The 21,612-nt window shown below is 42.2% G+C and overlaps 1 long non-coding RNA gene across 1 annotated transcript; it reads right to left on the bottom strand.

Moving 5' to 3' along the window:
- Positions 1 to 13,475: 13,475 nt before the first annotated feature.
- Positions 13,476 to 20,955, bottom strand: LOC108589326 (uncharacterized). Its single transcript, XR_001908533.4, has 3 exons — positions 20,832 to 20,955; positions 18,497 to 18,589; positions 13,476 to 16,008 (listed from the first exon to the last, which is right to left on the bottom strand). It is a non-coding gene; the product is annotated as an uncharacterized LOC108589326 (long non-coding RNA).
- Positions 20,956 to 21,612: the final 657 nt, after the last annotated feature.

Genomic DNA, 21,612 nt, shown 5'->3' with positions numbered 1-21,612 from the left:
GTGCCTTGATATCCCTCATGACCCTGCCACACCCCCGTTAGTAGTTCCTTTACTGTAGCCTCTTCATTTAACCCTCTGAGTTAAATTTGCCTCCTGCCAGGGTCCGGATCGACACATTGCTTGCTATGAACCATCTTTCTATGCACACCATCTCATGAAATTCTTACAACAGTCCTGAAGCAGTTACTGTTGTTATCCCCATTTTGTAGATGAGGAAACTGAGGACAGGGAGATTAAGTCATTCTCTAAGATCCACAGCTAGACAGTAGTGGAATCAGATCGTATAGGAGTGACTGGAATCTGGGGACATTGAGGTCGGTCTTGATCAAAACCATTCTCAGCCTGATGACTTAGGAGCCTCTGATTGTATCCCAGGGTAACCAGGTATCTCCAGAAGTTCATTGCAAACCCTGAGGCTCAGAGAATAAACTCATAAGTACGAGACTCAAGTGGGCTTTCTTCAGGCAAATAAGCACTGACTGTTTATATCTGTCTCTTTTTGGAGGGGTTGTTATCTTAATATTGGAGACCAGTATAGTTCCCAGATCTGATGCACCAGCATTGCCTGGAAACCTACTAAAAATGCAAAATCCTAGGCCCTACTCCAGACCTCCTAAATAAGATTCTCTGCGATGGGTCCCAGCAATCTGTGTTTTAACCGATTAACCAAGCCCTTCAGGGGAAGCTGATGCTTTGGCTCTTGGGCTCTTGTGGCTTCTTGCTGAAGCCTGGCACTATCTGGCTGAAGCTCTTTGGGATTTCCCGAAGTCTTCCTTTGTCTGATGGGATTGAGAACAGAAGAGAAGATGACATGAAAGCCCCAGCTTCCCTTCCTCCCTGACTCCCCTGTGGACCACCTCTCTATTTGTGCAGGTGTTATAATCATTGAAACAGTTGTTCATGAATATTTCAGGACTGATGACAAATCCTGAGCCTGATTAGCAGGGCACAGAGGCAGGAACCCCAGAACCAGCTGACTGTACAGCCTCTTGCTAATCCTAATGGGGCCTCCAGATTGGGAAGGAGGAGGCCTTGGTAAACATGAAGCCCATATCTGATGGAGGGAAGGGTCTATGCCTGACTTTCTCCATGCTGGGAAACTTCTACAGGAGGAGTTATGGGAGCATCCTCAATATTGTACTATAAGTGAGGTTCTGTTACTTGGGGATAAGCAGCAGAAACTAACTACATTAAGAGAGAAACAAAATAAGTTTGCTAGAGGGTGTATTAATCTGAGTCCAAGCAGATAAATATAACCAGCAAAAGATATATGTTAAGAGGTTTATGGCAAGAAATTGGTTTATGTAATGTGGAGCTGGCTGGGCAAGTCCTAAATCTGTAGGACAGGCTTTCTGGAAGGGCAGGCTGGAAGTCTTGGGCATGGGTTGAACTGCCATCCACAGGTAGAAATTCTTCTTCTGGCCTTTCACCTGATTAAATCAGGCTCACTCAGATTATCCAGGATCATCACCCTTACTTAAAGTCAACTGATTAGGAACTTTAATCACATCTATGAAATACCTTCACAGTAAGAACTAGCTTAGTGCTTGATTAAATAACTAGGAACTACAGCCAAGCCAAGTTGACACATAAAACAGTGGGGCGTGGAGTACTTTCAAAAATATAGAAAAGGCCACACTGGGAGAATCAAGAACTATTCTGGAAGGCCAATTAGCAAAAGCACATGGAATGCTCCTGGGAGCCATCTTTATGGAGAATTATCACAACCAATTTTGATCTCATGTCACTTCTGCTCAAGGATAAGTTCCTGAGTTTATATGATACCTTCAATTCAATCACCAAAACCATAGTGTCCTTTACTCTTCCCCATTTAATATCTATATATCCCCCCACCACAGTGAAAACATTGTGTTCCAACACGATTGATAAATTTATTCGTTTGCCCTATCCTACAACATATGCAAAATAGTTTCAGAGTTACTACACCAACACTCCTATTAACAAAGAATACTCTGAGTAAAGTTTAGGGTTTCTTTATATGCTCTTCTTTCTTAGACTGTGTCCCATTATAAGTGTACAGTCCGAATATTGAGTTTACAAGTTGCTAGAATTACTTTTTGTGTGGGTGTTTGGTTACATCGTCATTGTGGTATATGCTTCATTCTTTTCTGTCTGTGTTTGGTTTTAGGGTTTACTTTCTGTATCCTTTTAAATTGACTGTTGTTCTTTTAAACTATTTACAAAGTTTGAATATCTAAAACCTATGTAAGAGGAAACAAGCACTAAAGTCTCCTCCCCATCTCTTTCTCCTTTTCCTTTTTCCTACCTACTCCTTATAGGAAACTATTTTCACTCATTTCTGTTTGATTTCTGTTTCACTCATTTCTGTTTCTTCAGCTTCTTTTTACAAAAATAAGTAAATCCTATATATACTCTTACTTGCTCTTCTTTCTTACACAAATGGTGGCATATTGTATACATGTTTAATGTTTTCTTGGTAGAGATAGGGTCTCATTTTGTTGACCAGGCTGGTCTCCAAATCCTGGCCTCAAGGGATTCTCCCACCTCAACCTCCCAAAGTGCTGGGATTACAAGAGTGAGCCATCACACCCAGACTTAAAATTTTTAATTGTGGTTAAAAAAAGAATACATATTATAAAAGTTACCATCATAACCATTTTTAAGTATATAGTTTAGTAGTGCTAAGTATACCCACATTGCTGTGCAATAGATCTTTAGAACTTTTAATCTTGCAAAACAAAATCTCTATACACATTTAAAAACAACTTTACATTTTCTCCCTTCTTCCAGCCCATGGAAACCACCATACCACTTAGTGTTTTTCTGACTTTGACCACTTTAGATAATGCCTTATATAAGTGGAATCATACAGTATTTCTCTGTTTATGACCAGCTTATTTCACTTCGTATAATGTCCTCGACATCACATATACATTTGTTTGTGCTTTACTTTGTTACTTAAGAATAGTCGCTGGAAGTCACTCCATACTAGTTAAGCAAGATCTCTCTCATTCTCTTTTGTAGGTGTATAGTACTCTGCTGTATGATTACATAATAATGTATTCAACCAGTCCTCTGTGGATAGGCATTTAGATTGTTTTCAATATTTTACTGTAACAAAAATGTTGTAGCCAAGAACCTCATGCATGTGTTAATTATATTTGTAAGGATGTATTTTCTGGGTAGATTTCTAGAAATGGGATGGCTGTGTCCAAGGGTAGCAGTATAAGTAGTCTTATTAAATGTTGCCGAATCTTCTCACTAGGAGTCATGCTGTCTTGCATCCTCTCCAGAAATTTAGGAGAGCCCCTGCAGCATCTCTAACAAAGTGTGTCCATAAGCTTTTGAATTTTTGCTTAAGTGATAGGTGAGCTATGTTGGCTAGGCCTAATTCTAATTTGTGTGTCTGTTACTATGAGTTCAGTCAAACATCTTTTTATGTATTTAAGGACTATTTGTATATCTTTTTGTTGTGAATGATGAAATAGACTTCCCCATTTTGAGATTTTTAATCTTTTTCTCTCTTTCAGAGACTACACTCTTGAAAATTATACTTGTTATACATAGAAAATAACATAAAGAAGGTCAATATTTAAAGTTAGTATTTATTTTTACTGTACAGTATCCAACACTTTCCTTTCTAAAGGCATCAGAATCTCTCTTTTGGGGAAGGCCCCATTGTGTGGAAGCTCAACAGGCCAAATCCACCTTTTCTGTCCCTACCTGAGCCATGATAGTGGTGAGTACAATTAGACCTAGGTAGTCAGGCACAGCTCCCAGACTCTGAATCTTGAGCATGCTGTCCTAGGACACAAGAAGATCAGTTGTCACAAGTAGTGATGTGTCAGGCTCTTCCATCAGCTGTGCCAGGAAGCTCTGGGAGGGTTTTTCAGTGCAGCTCTCCTGGAATTGCTGGGTACCTGCTTGCTCTCAGTCTGCTCTTTCTGGCTCTGGTTGAGGCTCTAAGCCCCAGCAACTTTCCAGGTAACTAATATCTTCTGTTTACTCTCTGAAGAGTCAGTTTCTATTGCTTACTCTTTGTGATGGCTAATTTCACGTGTCAACTTGACTGGGCTAAGGAATGCCCACATAGCTGGTAAAATATTATTCTTGGGAGTGACTGTGAGGGTGTTTCCAGAAGAGATCAGCATTTGAATTATAGACTGAGTAAAGCAGACCTGCCCTCACCAATGTGCATGGGTATCATTCAATCTGCTGAGGGCCCAAATAGAACAAAAAGGCAGAGGAAGGGTGGATTTGCTCTCTGCTTGAGCTGGAACATCCACCTCCTCCTGCTCCTGGACTTTGGCACTCCTGGTTCTCAGTCCTTCAGACTTGGACTGGGACTTACACTACTGGCTCTCCTGGGTCTCAGGCCTTTGGGTTTGAACTGGAACTACACCATTAGCTTTCAGCTTTCAGAAAGTAGATCATGGGACTTCTCAGCTTTTGCAGTTATGTTCACCAATACCTCATAATAAATCTTTTTGTATGTCTATATATATCCATGTGGTCCTATTTCTCTGGAGAATCATGATTAATACACTCTCAATAATCCAAATTTATTTTTTCATTTGAAAATAATTATTGAGCTCCTACCAGGGTACTGTTCTGGATGTGGGAAATACAGCTGTGAAAAACAGAAAAATCCCTGCCGTCCTGGAGCTTATGGTCTAGAAGGGAAGAGAGACAGTACAGAAGAGAAATAAGAAAGATAAATGGAACATTGAAAGGTGGAAAGTGCTTTGAAGAAAAAATGAAGTATCGGAAAGAGACAAGAAATGGAGTGAGTGGGTAGCAATTTTAAAGAAGGTAGTTGGGGAAGGGCACGCTGAGAAGTTGATTGTTGAATGAAGATTTGAAGGAGATGAAGACTCATGTCCTACAGATAACTGGGAGTAAAAGGTTCAGTCTGGGCACAATGGCTAACACCTGTGATTCCAGCACATAGGAAGGCCAAGATGGGAGGATTGCTTGAGGTCAGAAGTTCAAGACCAGCCTGCGGAACATACTGGGACATCACCTCCACAAAAAAAATTTCAAAAATTATCCAGGCATGCTAGCACATGCCTGTAGTCCCAGCTACCCAAGAGGCTGAGGCGGGAGGATCACTTGAGCCCAGGAGGTCAAGGCTGCAGTAAGCTATGATTGTAACACAGCACCCTAGCCTGGGCAACAGAGTGAGACCCTGTCTCAAAAACAAAAAAAAAAACAAATTAAAAAAAAAAAAAAAGGTTCCAGGCAGAGGGACAGAAAGCGTACTGGCACTATAGTGAAGATGTGCCCGGTATGTTTGAAGATATCCATGTGCTTAGAGGTGAGCAAACGTGGGGAAGGCCATAGATGAGGAGCAAGAAGGAAGGGTGGGGTGGGGCCCAACTGTTCAGGGTCCTATAGACTTAGGATTGTAAAGACTTAGGATTTTTCTGTGAGAGACGTGGGAACCACGGAAGATTCCTGAGCAGAGGAGTGGGATGACCAGACTTATTTAACAGGGCCCCTCCGGCTCTGGCTCCTGAGTGCAGAATACATTGTAGGATGCAAGGTAGGAAGGCCGACGAGGAAGCAGAAGTGATGCAATAATCACAGAAGTTACAGTGCTGTAGACTAGGGTGTTGGTAGGGAGTAGCTACAAAAAAATATTTTGCAAGTTTCTCCATGTCCCACATATAACAGCATCAGTTTTATTCACTGTGGTCTATGTGCTATACTTTCAAAACCCCTGTACTATACAGAAAAGATTTCAATTTCATGCCACAGACTAGAAATGCTATTGAGTTCGAAGAAGAGGTGATCGCTGAGGATGGGTTGGCTCAGAATGCCTTATTTGCCCTCACAGCAACAGGCAGAATGGAAATTTCATTTTAATGGTGCAGATGAAGAAATGGAGATTTTGGCTCTAGTGGGGGAATCAGAAAAAAACAAGTAGATCAATGAGAAAATGGCCAGTTGTCATATAGGATATAAGGAAGGAGAAAATGAGACTGAGATAGGAATTGGAAGAACGGGAAGAATTTAAGAATGTCTCTATTATAAAGGAAGAGAAAGAGCCAGCTATGAGAAAAATAAAATGGAGGAGGTATGTCAGGCAGTGGGAATAGCATGTACCAAGGCCCTGAGGCAGGAGTATGGGGGCAGGAGTATGGAAGAACCACAGGAAGGAGTTTGGATTCTACTCTAACCAGCTCCCTCTGCTCCTCGCCTATTTCACATGCATATGCATGTGCTGTGTTTAGCTCCAGTTCAGCTGTTTTGTTCTTTGGGGTAGAACATGGAGCCATTTCTTAATTGCTCTATATTTAGCTTTGTTTAAAAATCTACAATTTAAAAACCACCAAGGGCTGGGTTGGTAATTCAGCTTCCATGGTCCATTTAATCTTTGGCCTTCACTGCTGAGCCAGCCCACCAAGGTGACAGCGTGTGCCAGTCATGATGGAAGTGTTTGTTAACAGAACATCTGCTCCCCCAAAGCTGGCCTGGGTTGCTGAACCCCAGAGCTAATCCCAGGGCCCCTTGATTTAGTTGCCTACACAGGGAAGCTGGAAAACAGAACAGCTGGAGCATGGTGGAAGGGAGGTGGCGAATGGCATCTTTAGTCCTGCATCAGCTCAGGTGTGTGCTGTGCTATTTACATACCTTATCACTTCTTCTCTCTAGACCTCAGTTTCCTCACTTGTCCAGTGGATTGCATCATATCAGATCCTAGATCTAGGGGACATTTTTATTCATTGTGAACAGAGCTATCTATTAGCACAAGCACTTATGTGGCCATTTGACAATATCTATCACAATTTAAAAGACTACATTCTCTTTGATCCAACAGTTCCATCTCTAAGAATTTTTCTTCTAGATGCATCCAGACATTTGTACAGATAAGCAGGCACAAGGAATTCTTATTAGCACTGTTTGTGATAGCAAGGAACTAGAAACAACCTAAATGTTTATCAGTACAAAATTGGTGATATGAATTATGGTGCATCCACATGAAGGAATACTATGCAGCCTTTGAAAAGAATAAGACAGATCTTTATGTAAGGATAAGGTATGATGCCTAAAATATATTATGTAAAATGGCAAAATGTTGTGTGCATCCATGTATTTTAAAAGGGTGATGATATAATATGCATACATCTTCATCTTATGTCTCTAGAAAGAGACACAGGAAACAGAGAACAGTGATTATCCTGGGAGACTGCAGGTCAGGGTGAGAGGGCACCTTCTTTTCTTCTTTCTCACTATTTATTTATTTTATACTATTTGTAGTTCTTTCTGCAGACATCAGTTTCATAGCCAAAAATTAAATAGATTTTCTTAAATGTGCTAAACGCCTGTGGAACCAGACAGGTAACATAAGGAACTTTATCCTTTATACTCAGGGAATGTACTGAGTATAAAGCCACAGGGAGCCCTGGGGACTTTGGTGAGCTGGAGTGCTCAAGTTCACTCAGTGGGACAGATGTCACTCAACTTAACTGTGACCATGGGGCAAAGGACCAAGGTGGCCCGAGCCGATTTCTCCAGAGAAAGAGTAATTTGCATATTAATACAAACTCTTCTGATGCTTAAGTGTGGATAACACATTAAAACTTATAAACAAAACACATGTAGGTCACAAAAATCTGAAGTCAGTGTTTGTTCCTGGTACACAGTTTGTGGCTGCTGATTTGTATGTTTCCTTTTAGCCTCAAGGATTCTTTGCCTGAGAAACACACAAATATTGCAGATACTTTTGCACAGGCACAAGGGGTCTTTTTCAGATTCATATGGGTTTGGAGTGGATGACTCTGCCAATGGCGACCATGGCCCGTGGGGCAAAGTGATGACTCCACACCAGTCACCATGGCAAGTAGCAAAAGCTCTGGTCTTGCGTAAGTATGTGATACCTGGCCTGAGGGCAGTTGTGAGCACTTCGAAAATGGCAGAGCAAGGATACACATTGCCACAGGGACACAAGACCTGAGCAGCCATCCCCGCCTCAGCCAGCCCTTGCAGGGTTTTCAATTCCAAAGCGGTGCGGGAGGTGGGTGTTCAGTAAAGCCAATGACATGCATATTCAGATCTCAATTCTACCCCAGCAAAGTCGCCTCCCCTCAGTGGATAGACGTGCAGGCCCATGATCAAACACACATCCCAGAACATACCAGAATGGAAATGCTGTTTATTAAGAGCTGTGTTTGAGCCCAGCAAGAGGTTATTTTCTACCACACTGAAATGACTTGACACAGACAAAAGAAAAGGTCTGAAGCAGAATAGTAAGGAAAATGTCTACAACAGAAGAAAAATTTCTTAAAGAACGCCTGTCACGGCTACTAGTATCAATACACTTTTACGCCTATATTAATACAGCAGTGAGTAAATAAGAGCCTTCTAGTGTGTTGAAGTTATGAGTCAGACAAGAAAATGTTAGAAATGAACAGGTGACAAATAATATATTAAAAAGCAATTATTTCCCTCCGTCTAATGGTTAGTACTATGGTTAGTAGTTGCATGTTGCCCCTTGAATGAATCTGTTTGCCCTTGAATGAATCTGTTTCCTAAACTATAGATCACAAAGAAAATAAAAGCAACAATAAAGCTGGCCTTTCTATGTCGAAAGCCTGATCATGGAGGAAGCATGGTCCTGTTGGCGAGGCTGCATGCTGTCCGTCAGCGGATCCAGGAAGGCGATTATCTAGACACACAAGACTTTTCTGAACAATCTGGGAAGAGAAGAGAGGCCTCAAAGACACACTTGGAGAGGTGGAAGGCATCAGCCCTGTGAGGGAGATCATTGCAGCGTTTCCACAGTTACAGGCCTGGCTGCGAGACTTGTATAAAACCCACACAAATCAACACTGGAGCCTGAAAGTCCCTGAACGAGCTGATTGAAATACTTCTGCGCTTCAGCAAAACCTTGAGGGGAAAATGGTTCTCTGTATCACATTGCTAATGTCTCCGAGCTTCTCCTTTCCTCTGCCTGCCTCACCTCTCTCCCTGTCTAGCCCGTCCTCGGGAGAATCAGAGCAGGAACTGTTAATGGGTGAGGACCAAGCTCTATGTGCCAGGCTCTAGGCTGGGAGCTCTGACATTACCTCCTTCCAATCTCAAGTCAACCAAACCGAGGAAGAAATAGAGATTCAGAAACAAAAAGAGGCTTCAGGATTTGAATCTGGGACTCTCTACCTCCAATGCCGTAGTTCTTTCCACTAAGAAAACCTCAAGCTCCCAATACCCTCTTTCTCTCCTGTCTCTGCCAGCATCTCAACTCCAGCACAGACAGCACTCTCAAATCTCTTCTGGAACATTCCTTAAACCACATTTCCCATGGCCTTTACCTGGGATCCTCTCCTCCTATCTCTCTTGTCCTGTGCATGGCCTTCCATAGCTCTGGGAAACTTGCTCTCTTGTCTTTCCTGGGGGGCATCCTGCCTGGTTCTATGGTTCACTGTGTGCATATCTGTACCCTGGCCCAGTTACTTCCCAGAGCACATCTGCAGCAACACCCCACTTCCCACAATTCTCGTTACACTATTGCACTTGGCCTAGTGTAAACATGGATTGGTTCTGGCCCCAGTTCTACTATTTGTCAACTCTGTGATCTTTGGCTGGTGATCCGATGTTTCCTGGCCTTGCTTTCCTCATTTTGATGGAGCTAACAATCCCTATCCTAATAGAGGTCTTTGATGGAAACAACAAGAATAATGAATTGAAAACAGTGCCTCAAACTTGTAAACTTAGTTTTGTCACTATCAATATTTACGTCTTACATTTTCCTCCAGCACATTTTGCCCTTTGAATGCCCTCCTGAAAAGGATGTAGGAAAAAGTATTTTCCCAATTTTGATAGACGGGAAAACAGGAAGCTATAAAAGCAGAGTGATTTACTTAAGGGAAAAAGAAAAAAAAAAGAAATAAAACCCTGAGAGGTCTATAACTTTATAACTGCTTGCTTTTCCATTAGATTACAGGGCTCTTTTAACAGCCTTTCTATTTTTATTCTCAGAGAAATAATAATTTAAATAACAAATTCAGCCATCTCTTGGTGAGTATCTACTTTGCATCAGAAAGAGATTCAGAGACCCAGATTGGCTTCTGGGTTTTTGGTTTACTAGTTCTAGCCCAAGCAATGTAGCTACAGTTAGGGAGGAGAAAGGGTGGGCGAGCATTTGTCTCTTCATCCCTGCTGCGTCACTAGCCAGTGGGGCAACATTCACTAACTGCCCCCTTTGCCCTGATTTCCACATCTGCTAAAAAGTCTCATAGGAACGATCTGAGATCTTAATACTTATAAAGTGCTTAGAACCATGCCTAGCATAAGTAAAGGTTCAATAAATACCACTGTTTACTCACCCCTCAAATATCTGACAAGTGCCTACAGGCGTTGTTTTAAGTATTGGGCATATGACAATGACCAGAACAAAGTCCCTGCCCCATGGGGCTTATGATCCTTTAGAAGGGGCAGACAATAAAGACATACATGAATATAAAAAAAGTAAGTAATTTGGTTAGCTTTTCTTAATTACTGTAATTTTATAGATTATTAAATTTTTCATTTGATTTTATTGGCAGAGAATGTGAACACTCGCTGGGTCATCGATTTTAGACTTCCATGTGACTTGTCGTCTAAAGATTCTCATTTCCTATCAATGTCTCTGCCAATCGCTCATTGGAAAGCAACTGCCCAGGAGACAACAGTTCTATGTTAGCTTAGAACAGAAATCATTTTGGTTTTAGATACTAAATGGTATAAACTTAGGATATGCTTAATTTAGGACCTGAAAAATCAAATGCTTAGTGAGGTCAGATGGGTATCAAATGAGGGCAGCTGTCTGGAATGGGGACTGGGACATGGCTGCCCCATGAGGAAGCAGATCCAGTATGACTAGATTGTCTGGTACGCTTTGGGGCAGCGACAATCCAGTATTTTTGTACGAGATTTTCTTTTGTTTAGTGGTAACAAATTCACCTTTAAAAACAAGACTGTTGAACTGAGACAAGTGTGCATTAAACAAAACCCTCCTGTAGGCCAAGCTTAGCCTGAGAACTACCTGTTTGCAAAGACTATTGGTTTTTATCATTGCATGTAATTTTCAATTTTGTCCTAAACTCTCCAGGCTTTTGAAGACACTGTGAGTTTTCTTCTTTTTGTCTGCTTCTTTTTCTATCATCAGTGGCAGTAGTCCTTGTAGACAGATTTTCTGTGTTGAACCATTACATCACGGGAGAGCCAAGAGAGCTTGGGAGGCTGAATTCTTTCTATGGGAGCCATCGACTGCTTTTGGGTGGGCTCCAGAGTCCATTAGAAGGTGGGAAAAATAGCTAGTTCTTGGTCTTTCAACTTTAATGATCACTGACTCTTTGTATTTTCCATCTTTCTGGTGATGTTTGTTTTCTTTGCATATTAATATGTCCCTGAAGAGAATGCTTAGATCTGAGAGGGAGCAAGTGTGGGTAGCGGAAGGAACATACAGCGTTCCACTACCTTAGTCTGCCCAGCAATACACAGACGAAACTAGAACCCCACAGGCCTCCTCTGCATACCCCAGACATCCAGAGACTTTGGCTCTTTGTTTCCCAAAGATTATAGGATTAGAGTAACTGGTCACCTCAGACCAGACTATAATCAGCTGCACTGCTGAGGCTGGCTGGATTCTGCATCAATGGTGAGTGACCAGCAGAGAATTTGGTGCCAGGCCTGTATGTGAGTGTGAGTGAGTCTAGTCTGTTCTCAGAGCTAACCAAGGCAGCTTTGAGTAGTAATAAGCATTTTAGAGCTTTGGACTCTGGCCTTCACTAAATGGAATTCAGAGGTGATGAGTTTGTATTTTGGGTATGTATATCTGCCAATAGCCTTTCACGCAAATTCACCAAATACCATCACCTCCTAAGGCAGCGGTTCTGAAATTTGAGCATACATCAGAATCACCTGGAGGAGTTTAAAATCCAGGCTTCTGGCCCTGCCTCCTGATTTTGAGTCAGGAGGTGTAGGATAGGTCCCAGAATTTGCATTTCTTGTGAGTTCCCAGATGATAGCAATGTTGCTGGTCCAGGGACCACACTATGAGAACCTCTGTTCTAAGGAATTGGCAAAGAGGTGTCTAAATCAAGAAATGCTTATCTTTCCATTACAGTTGTTCCTTGAACAATGCAGAAATTAGAGGCACTGACCACCCATGCAGTTAAAGATCAGTGTGTAACTTTTGACTTCCCAAAAACTCAGCTAGTAATAGCCTACTGCTGACCGTAAGGCTTACAGATAACATCAACACCCAGTTAACACATATTTTGCATATATATGTATTATACACTGTATTTTTAAAATAAAGCAAAGTAGAGAAAAGAAAATGTTATCAAGAATCATAAGGAAGAGAAATGTATTTATTATTCATTAAGTGAAAATGGATCATTATAAAGATAAGAATCTTCATTCTTATCTTCACATTGAGTAGGCTGAGGAGGAGGAAGAGGAGGGGTTGGTCTTGAGTCTCAGGAGTAGCACAGGTAGATGAAAATCCGCATAGTGTGGAGCTGCACAGCTCAAACCCATGCTGTCCAAGGGCCAACTCTACCTATTGCTCTTAACGGCATTCAAAGGCAGCTGATCCTAGTGGAAATGGAGTCGGGAAAACCTGAGTTCCAGCCCAGGCAGTGCATTACTGGCTCGGTGGCCTTGAGGGAACTCTGAGACACTTACCTTCTTAGAACCACAGTTTTCCTATCTGGAAAGTGAAAATTTTAATTCCAGGCTTACTTTCCTCACCAGAGTGTGGGGAGACTCCAGTGATCTTGGGTGCACATGTGCTTTGCAAACCTAAGACCCTCCACACAGACCTGAGGGACACTGGGAGTTTATTTTCTAGTCTCTCCTTCTCCTTCTCCTTCTCCTCCTCCTTCTCCTCCTCCTCCTCCTCTTCCTCTTCCTCTTACTCCTTTTTCTTCTTCCTCCTCTGTTTTTTGAGACGGAGTCTCTCTCGCTGTGTTGCCCAGGCTGGAGTGCAGTAGTACGGTCTTGGCTCACTGCAACCTCCTTGTCCTTGTTCAAATGATTCTCCTACCTTAGCCTCCCGAGTAGCTGAGATTACAGGCATGCACCACAACACCCAGCTACTTTTTGTATTTTTAGTAGAGATGGAGTTTCACCATGTTGGCCAGGGTGGTCTCGAGCTCTTGACCTCAAGTGATCTGCACACCTCAGCCTCCCAAAGTGCTAGGATTATAGGCATGAGCCACTGTGCCTGGCTTCTTCTTGTTTTTTAATCTGATGAATTCTCTGCTGTAAGATTACTTAAAGGTGAAAGACCCCGAGGATGTAAGATCAAGAGATTCATTTTCATAAACAGCTACTCTTTTTTGAAGGGAAAATGTCGTAATTTCCTCAGACTCTAAGAATTCTTCCCATCTGAGAAATGGATTTACTCACTATAGTAGGCAAAGTCCTCAAAATAATGTCAATTCATAGATGTTCCTAACAGACTGCTTTCCTGTTTGTGTTGGGGGCGAGTTTTAAAGATTACGTGTTTTTTTTTTTTTTAAAGATTGTTGACTTGGAGAATAATTTAGCATCAAGGAAGAACTTAATTAGGCCAAGGCAATAAGTGGATGCTAAAATCGTGGAGAGCCATGTGCAACCTCTTTAAAATGGCTGGGAACTTATTTGCTGCGCATAGTCAGGGTTTCCTTCCAGCACAGCGGATGGAAACTCTCCCATCATCGGCTCCCCATTCCTTCTCTGATTATAAACAGAGATTTCTTTCCTCTGTTGGCCCAGCCCACATCCATGCTGGGCAAAACTAGAATGTTCTCTCTTATGTTGCCCAGGCTTCTCTGTAACGTCAGCCACTTGGCTGAGTCATCAGAAGGGTGTCTGGAGATTTGACAAGCTGTTACAAGTGCTGACAGTAGAAATTAAGGTGGTCACCTGGAGCCATAACATATCTGAATGTCCCAAAGTCTCAAGTTCTTTCAAGGAAAGACTAGAGAGGGTTTTTGATGCAATTTTAAGCTTTTGTCTAGTTTATGCCTTAACTGGACACTTGATTTCAAGCATGGTGTGTGTCTTCGCATACCTCGAATAGCTCAGGAAAATATAGTGTGTGTCTAACGTGAGCCATCTATTAAAAAAATCTATAACCAGATTGATTGTTTACATCAGCTAAATATCATCCTTCAACTCTCTGCTGTGGAATAGGTCATTTAGTTAAAGCTAGGGGAAAAAAATAACATTTGATCCCTTCTTCACATGATCTGTGCCACCAAGAGTCCCACATCTACAGTGTTAGCCATTCTGTAAATCAAAGATTAGTGGCATGACATTGCATGTGCTGTGCAAGTGCAAGAATTCTCAAGAGTCTGGAAAGAAGCTGAGGTGGAAAGAAATGAATTGGAATCATAGAATAATGGTGTGTTTCAGCCAGAAGAATGTTGGATTTTGGTAAAAAAATTATAAAACTAAACATCCAAGCTGGAAGGGGCCTTAAAGTCATCCAGTCAATCATAGAGTCCCTTCTGCTGTAGAAGCATCTCCCAAATCCAAGGACTTGCTGCTTTCAGGGGCTTTTCATTCCTTCTTTTTATTATTATTATTATTTTTATTGCATTTTAGGTTTTGGGGTACATGTGAAGAACATGCAAGATAGTTGCATAGGTATGCACATGGCAGTGTGTTTTGCTGCCTTCCTCCCCTTCACCCACATTTGGCATTTCTACCCAGGCTATCCCTCCCCAGCTCCCCCCGCGGCTGTCCCTCCCCTATTCCCCCCAATAGACCCCAGTGTGTAGTACTCCTTTCCCTGTGTCCATGTGTTCTCATTTTTCATTCCTTCTAATTATTGGGAGAGTTTAGATAATCACTCTGCTTTAAATATGTGTTTCCATTGTTTCCTAGTTTTATCCTTGGAGGTTGCACAAATAAATCCTAATCTTTCCTCAGATTGCCATTCTTGTAGATATTTGAGGCCATCTATGTTTTCTATACACCCCTTTTCTTCAATAAGACAAGTGTCTCTCATGCCTCCTGTGATTCGGTGTCCGTTTCTCTTACCATCTAATCATTCTGCTCAGATCCACCTATCTTCCTCTTAAACATACTTTGCATCAAACTGAATGCAACCTTCCTGTGGTCTGATTAATACAATCATGTTCTTTGTTCCAAAGACTTCATGTCTATCAATTCATCCCAAGATCTCATTGGCTGCTTTCAGAGTAAATCATTTAGGGTTCTTTTAGTTCTAAGTGACAAACATGCAATTTTAACCAGTTTAAGTAAAAGTGGGAATTTAATAGATCACATAACTGCAAAGTCAGGGATAGAACTTCAGGTATGGCTGGATCCAGGAGTTTGAGCAACATCTGCATGAGGTAGGCAGTTCCATAGGTATTTGCTCAACTTTCTAATGTGTTGGCACCATTTGCAGGCAAGATAAATCCTAGCCGTGTCAAGCTGAAATTGTTAAGGTTCTAAGTACATGATAATAAAAGAGAGTGGGGCTGGGCGCGGTGGCTCAAGCCTGTAATCCCAGCACTTTGGGAAGCCGAGGCGGGTGGATCACGAGGTCAACAGATCGAGACCATCCTGGTCAACATGGTGAAACCCCGTCTCTACTAAAAATTACAAAAAATTAGCTGGGCCTGTAATCCCAGCTACTCAGGAGGCTGAGGCAGGAGAATTGCCTGAACCCAGCGGGCAGAGGTTGCAGTGAGCCGAGATCGCGCCTTTGCACTCCAGCCTGGGTAACAAGAGCGAAACTCCGTCTCAATAAAAAAAAAAAAGAGAGTGGGCTCTATGTTAGTTTGCTAGTGCTGTTGTAACAAAGTATCACACTGAGTGGCTTAATGAACAGAAATGGATTGTCTTACAGTTCTAGAGGCTGGAAGTCTGAGATCAAGGTTATCAGGAGGGTAGGTTTCTTCTGAGGGCTGTGGGGAGGGAGCTATTTTGTTCTTCCCTGGCTTCTGGTATTCCTGGAAGTCTCCAGTATTCCTTGGCTTACAGAAGTATCACCTTAATCTCTGCCTTCATCTTCATATGGCATTCTCTCTGTGTGCACATCTGTTTGTGTCCAAATTTCCTCTTTTAATAAAGACAGCAGTCATATTGGATTAGGGGTCTACCCTACTCCAGTGTGACTTCATCTTAACGAATCCCATGAGCAATGACCCTGTTTCTAAATAAAGTCACATTGTGAAGCAGTGGGGCTCAGGACTTCAATGTACGAATTTTGTGGGGACACAGCCTCAAACCATGACAGCCACTTTTATGACAGTACTGCCATAAACTCCCATGCCTGCCTTATCAAGGCTCAAATACATCACATATCCGTTCCTCATCTAATCACTGTGCTACCCGTTTTTCTCTGGAACCATTAGTAAAGTCAACACAGCCCAAACTACAAAGACTGATGGTGGGGCTGGAGAAAGGAGGTGATGGTGGAAGAAGCAGCGTGAATAGATGTCAGATGTGCAAAACATGGAAAAATCAGTACGAGGAAAACTGAGCAATCCGGTACCCATGTCCTAAGACCCAAGCAACAGCTAAGGCTCCAGAAACAGGAAACATAAAGAACACTCTTGACTTTATCTCTTTACAAAGAAATTGCTTGTTTGTTGTCATAAATCAAACTAGAAAGTTGAGCTGCCAAACTGTTTTTGGTTCTTACAACATCATGGAAGCCGCTTGGCTCCTGGTAGCTTTGTGTTTTGCATTTAGTTCTTTTCATATTGGAAGATTAAAACAATAGCTTCTGGTTATCATCCCACATATTATTGATTAAAATCCTTGCCCGAAGACCTTCCATCTCACTTTTCAGTGTGGTGTGATTTACTTTTCTTTTTACTCCCTGTAACATATGATTAATGCTGATCTCAGGAGTCCCGGCGAGATGAAGCTGGGTGTCAGGTACGATTTGTCAGCTTGGAAGTATAGATTATTTTATGTTTCTCGAACTTTGTGGCCAAGGGAACACAGCTCTTGATTGTTAAATCCATCCACACTTTCCCCTGGGCTATGAAATGCCAGAAACATTAAATAGCCCACTTAATACATAACCTCATTCTGTATGCTTGACTATTTTGTTTTTAATTTTTCTTCCCTTTCCCGGCTGCTCACATGAAATGGGATCAAAGAAAAAAATTATCCTCACTGGATTTTGTTAAAATATTAATAGGTTAGGGTTGACTGGCTAAATTGAATATCTTTGCTGATCTCACTTGCATGTTTAACTTGTGCTTAGGAAAATATGTTTCCTAGGTGATAACCTTTTATGTACCAGCCTGACTTCATTGAAATGCATAGAGATAAAAATATGTCACGCTCAGCGGCTATGCTATTCTTGTGTGGCACTGTGATTATTCAGATGGTAATTGGCCCCCACCTGTAGACAGCTCCGATTCTGTAGTCAATCATTTCATTTGATGTTAAAATATGTGAAAGCACAATTATATAATTTACATTACAAATCATGTTGAATGCCAGGGGTCTCTGAACCGCTGACAAATGCAAAGGAATCAAGGGTTGCAGGGAGAGAACTCAGGTCAATAAATGAAGTGAATTACATTGGGCAAGGGGTTCAACTTTTCTTATTTGTGTTCACAACAAGAGCTTTTGTGCATGTGTCATTGAGAGAGTGCCTATGGCCTTCTCTCGGCACTGCAAATGGCAGCGTTTTAGATGCCTTTCTAAGGATGTCTGCCCCTTTCCTTGCAAAGAATTGCTCCTTGTGGCCTCCCGTTAGGTAAAGAAGTAAAGACTTGTCGAGGCCAGAAAGGGAAAGCTGATCTAGTAAAGCAAAGATGGCATCAAGTCTGGAAGGTTGCAGTAGCTGGTGGATGCGGAACCCAACACAGGCAGGGGTGGTAGCCTTGTAAATTAGGCTTGCAAGTTTCCAGACTCCGGATCTCGGCCATCAGACTTGACGCTTGCATGAATAGTGTCAGGAGTCATGGCTGCTACTTATCTAGCTTTCAATGTGTGTCCAGTACTGGGTTAAATATTTTACATACATTACTTCTTCCACTCTCACAACATCCATGTGAGGTAGTTCTGCTGTCATCCCTTACAGATGAAGAAAATAAGCACAGGGGGTTCATGGGGCTTGCCCAAGGCCATTTAGTAGGAAGCTGCGATCGAGTCTGCAGCCCTGGGCAGTTGAGCACCAGGCGCTCACCAACTGAGCTAACCAGCTACTCAGGAGGCTGAGGCAGGAGAATTGCCTGAACCCAGAAGGCGGAGGTTGCGGTGAGCCGAGATCGCACCATTGCACTCCAGCCTGGATAACAAGATGGAAACTCCATCTCAAAAAAAAAAAAAAAAAAAGGAAAGCTGGGAAAGTAGGAATTGGAACCTAAGTCCTTTTAGTGACCGAGTCTGGGCTGGTGGTCACTGCATTCTTCTGGATCAGGCATCAGATGCTTAGTGACAACACAGGACCAGGAAATGCACAGGACAGGGCCTCTCCCTTTGTGGGGTTTGCAGGAAAGCAGGTGGGCTGATCATAGGTAATGGGGATCCTAGGTAACGGCGGCCCAAGTAGGAAACTCACCAGTCATTGGGTTCTCGATGGAGATGGAGTATCCACTTCTGTGACGTGGGGTCCAGCCCTAGAGATTGCAGATGAGCAGGATTTCAAGGGCTCCTGTAGGCCAGAAGAGGAAGCATGGTTATCTCTCCCTTGTTTGCATAATACTCCCAACATGGGAGATATCCAGACCCACTCATCCTCTTTCTCCGCCACATTCCACAGCAGCTGAGCTGGGAAGTCCAGGGGGCTTCTGGCTTCCAGAGAAAGTGAACTACTGGTCCAGGTACATGAAAGAAAAAGCTCTACTTCCCCTAAAAGTGATTTTGGACACCAAGGGCTGGGTTCATTTCTGCTGTGGACAACTCATCCTTGAAATGTGCTGGGAATCTTGCTGTTCTGGCTAAGAAATGCTGCTTTGCTGCCAATGCCCCTCGCATGGTCATGAGCTGGCTTCAGAGCAACCCCCCCAAGTAGTTCTTGTGAAGAGCACGTGATGGGCTCCATCTCCACAGCAGGTGCCAACCTGCGTCAGCCACCATCATGATTTCTGCCGTATCGTGTTCTCCATTCCTCCTAATCACTTAGCATAATTGTTAAGGACACAGAGTCTGGAAACAAATGCCTAGGTTCAAAACTCTGCTCTGCTGTCTGCTGGCTGTAAGATCTAGCCCAAGTTAATCTCCTGTGCCTCAGTTTCCTCATTTGTAAGCAAAGTAAACAATACCACCTGCCATGCAGCCTTATTATAATGATTAAGGGTTAAAAAGCAGAGTATTTAGAACAATGCCGGATATATAAGATTATATGGAAGTGTTAAAAAATTATTTCTTTCTTAAATGAGAATTATCTTTTTTACCCAGTTATGTGATATATGCAAGTTACATTCGTTTATAATAAACCTTAAAATAAACAATATAACTACTAAATATTGTTTTGAATTCTGTTCATGGATTCCAAGGGGACTGAACACTGCACTCTGGGAAGCTCCAAAGAGTCAAGGTCAAAGCTCTTGCCCAGGCATTCAAAGCCCTTCACGCATTGTTCTCCCACAAACAACTGACCAGGTAATTTATGCTCTGTTGATTTGGATAATTCCAAGAAAAACCTCAGTTGTTTTGTTATTTTTACCAGAGGCAGCATAGCCTAGCGGTTATGCACACAGGTCTAGAGTCAATGACATGGGGTCGCATCCCAGCTCTGTGCCACCTTAGCTGTGGAATATCAGTTACTCCTCCTCTCTGTGTGTCTCAGCTTTCTCAACTGTAAAATGGAGATAATAATGGACTCCACCTCATTAGAAGGATTGAGACAATTAAAGGAGTTAGTTCATGAAAGTTCTTAGCATCCTGCTTGGCCAAATTGGAAGTTCCTTAAATGTGAGCTAATTAGGCACTGGTATTACAGTCACATTTACATGTTAAATAAAAGTCATTAAGCCTGCCTATTGGACCAAAGAATGAAAAGGTGGATTTCACGCCCAGGCTGTGGGACTATTTTAGAAGCTCCAAGTGTCTTTCCTCCCCACTGGAGACTTTGCTGCAGAGAGCTGGGAATGTGGGGAGGGTGACCCAGGATTGAGCGGGCCATTTCTCCACTCAATCAGAAATTCCAGCAGCAGAAATCATCCACTTGGTGAATGAGCCAGACACCCTGGCCAGGGATAATTTCCCAGACATTTTCCAGATACTTATTTTGAAAGTGAATTGAGACATTATCTTTAATTAAAGTGGCAATCTGCCCCCATGAGTTTTCCTGTCCCTAGATGCTTAAATAATGGCCTCTGTTTGGTTCCCTCTCTGCCTTCCCTTCCTCCTATTAATTTCAAGCCCATCAGAGGGCCAGTTTACTAAATTGGTTTTAATGGAAATTTAGCCAACATGAATAATAATGAAATGTAAAATTATTCCTTAGCTAATGAACAGCCAGTGGCTTTGGGGTTAATTGTTTGCTTCTGGTGTCAGCTTATTTATATTGAAATAGAATTGTAATAGGACTCTAAACTAAAACTGTTTCATCTCCTTGATCATCACTTACCTTAGGGTTTATTCTTTATCATTAGTCATTGTTTAGTAATCACTCCCACTTTGGATTCACTCGTGAATTAATTAATTACCTAGTTAAACTTGAGTGCTTTTCCTTTTCTTTAAAAAATAGAAAACGTGTTTTCTCACCTTGTTATCTACAGATGGTACTGTGAAGGAAATATTAACAGTAGGTAGTGACAGTGATATTTCCTGCTAGCATTGTGCTTTTATTCTAATGATAACCACATGCACTGTTTTAGTCATTTCAAGGCTGCTATAACAAATTACTGTAGACTGAGTTGCTTGAAGAAAACCAAACATGTATTTCTTACTTTTCTGGAGGCTAAGTCCAACACTAGAGTGCTGGAAGATCTGGTGTCTGATAAGGGCCCGTGTCCTGGTTTACAGACGGCTGTCTTCTTGTATCCTCATACGGCAGGGAGAGAGAGATTGTGTGCTCTTCTGTCTCTTTGTCTCTTGGAAGGGCACCAATTCCACTCACAAGGGCTCTGCCCTCATGACTTAATTACCTCTCAAAAGCCCCACCTCTACATACCATCACATTGTGGGGGTCAGAATTTCAACATAGGGATTTCGGGGGGATACGAACATTCAGAGCATAGCACACACAGGAATACCTTCTCCACTGATCTTTCTGCCAACAAGTCATCCTGACCTGCTGTGAATCCAAGGAGTTCTCACATCAACCATGGCTACTGATGGCCTCTGGACAGTAGAGGGCTGTCTAGACAGGGTTAAGTAGCAGGCAACAGAGATGCTGTCCATCACTAGAAACACATCTTCCTTCCCTAGTACTCAGTGTCCCCATTTTAGAAGTGAGGAGTTAGAGTTATGCTTCTTCTTGAACTTGTGAAGGTTCTTCAGGAGCTACTTCTACAAATATTGATAGATCAGTGGGACATGGAGGAAAGGGAATCATTCATCCATAGCTCTTCCTTCTGTCACTGATAGGTTCTCTGTGTGAGCTTTGGTTTGGAAAAATTAAGGGGGAAAGTTTTATTACACTCCTTTTTATTAAAAAAAAAAAAGATTTAAACTATGGACAATATTCAAGGTTCCCAAATTTGGCCACATCAAAATCATTCAGGCAAT

Source organism: Callithrix jacchus, chromosome 20 (assembly GCF_049354715.1).
Source record: "Callithrix jacchus isolate 240 chromosome 20, calJac240_pri, whole genome shotgun sequence".
NCBI classification, from domain to species: domain Eukaryota; kingdom Metazoa; phylum Chordata; class Mammalia; order Primates; family Cebidae; genus Callithrix; species Callithrix jacchus.
The sequence above is the reverse complement of the archived record's forward strand: the minus strand, read 5'-3'. Positions and strand labels throughout refer to the sequence as shown.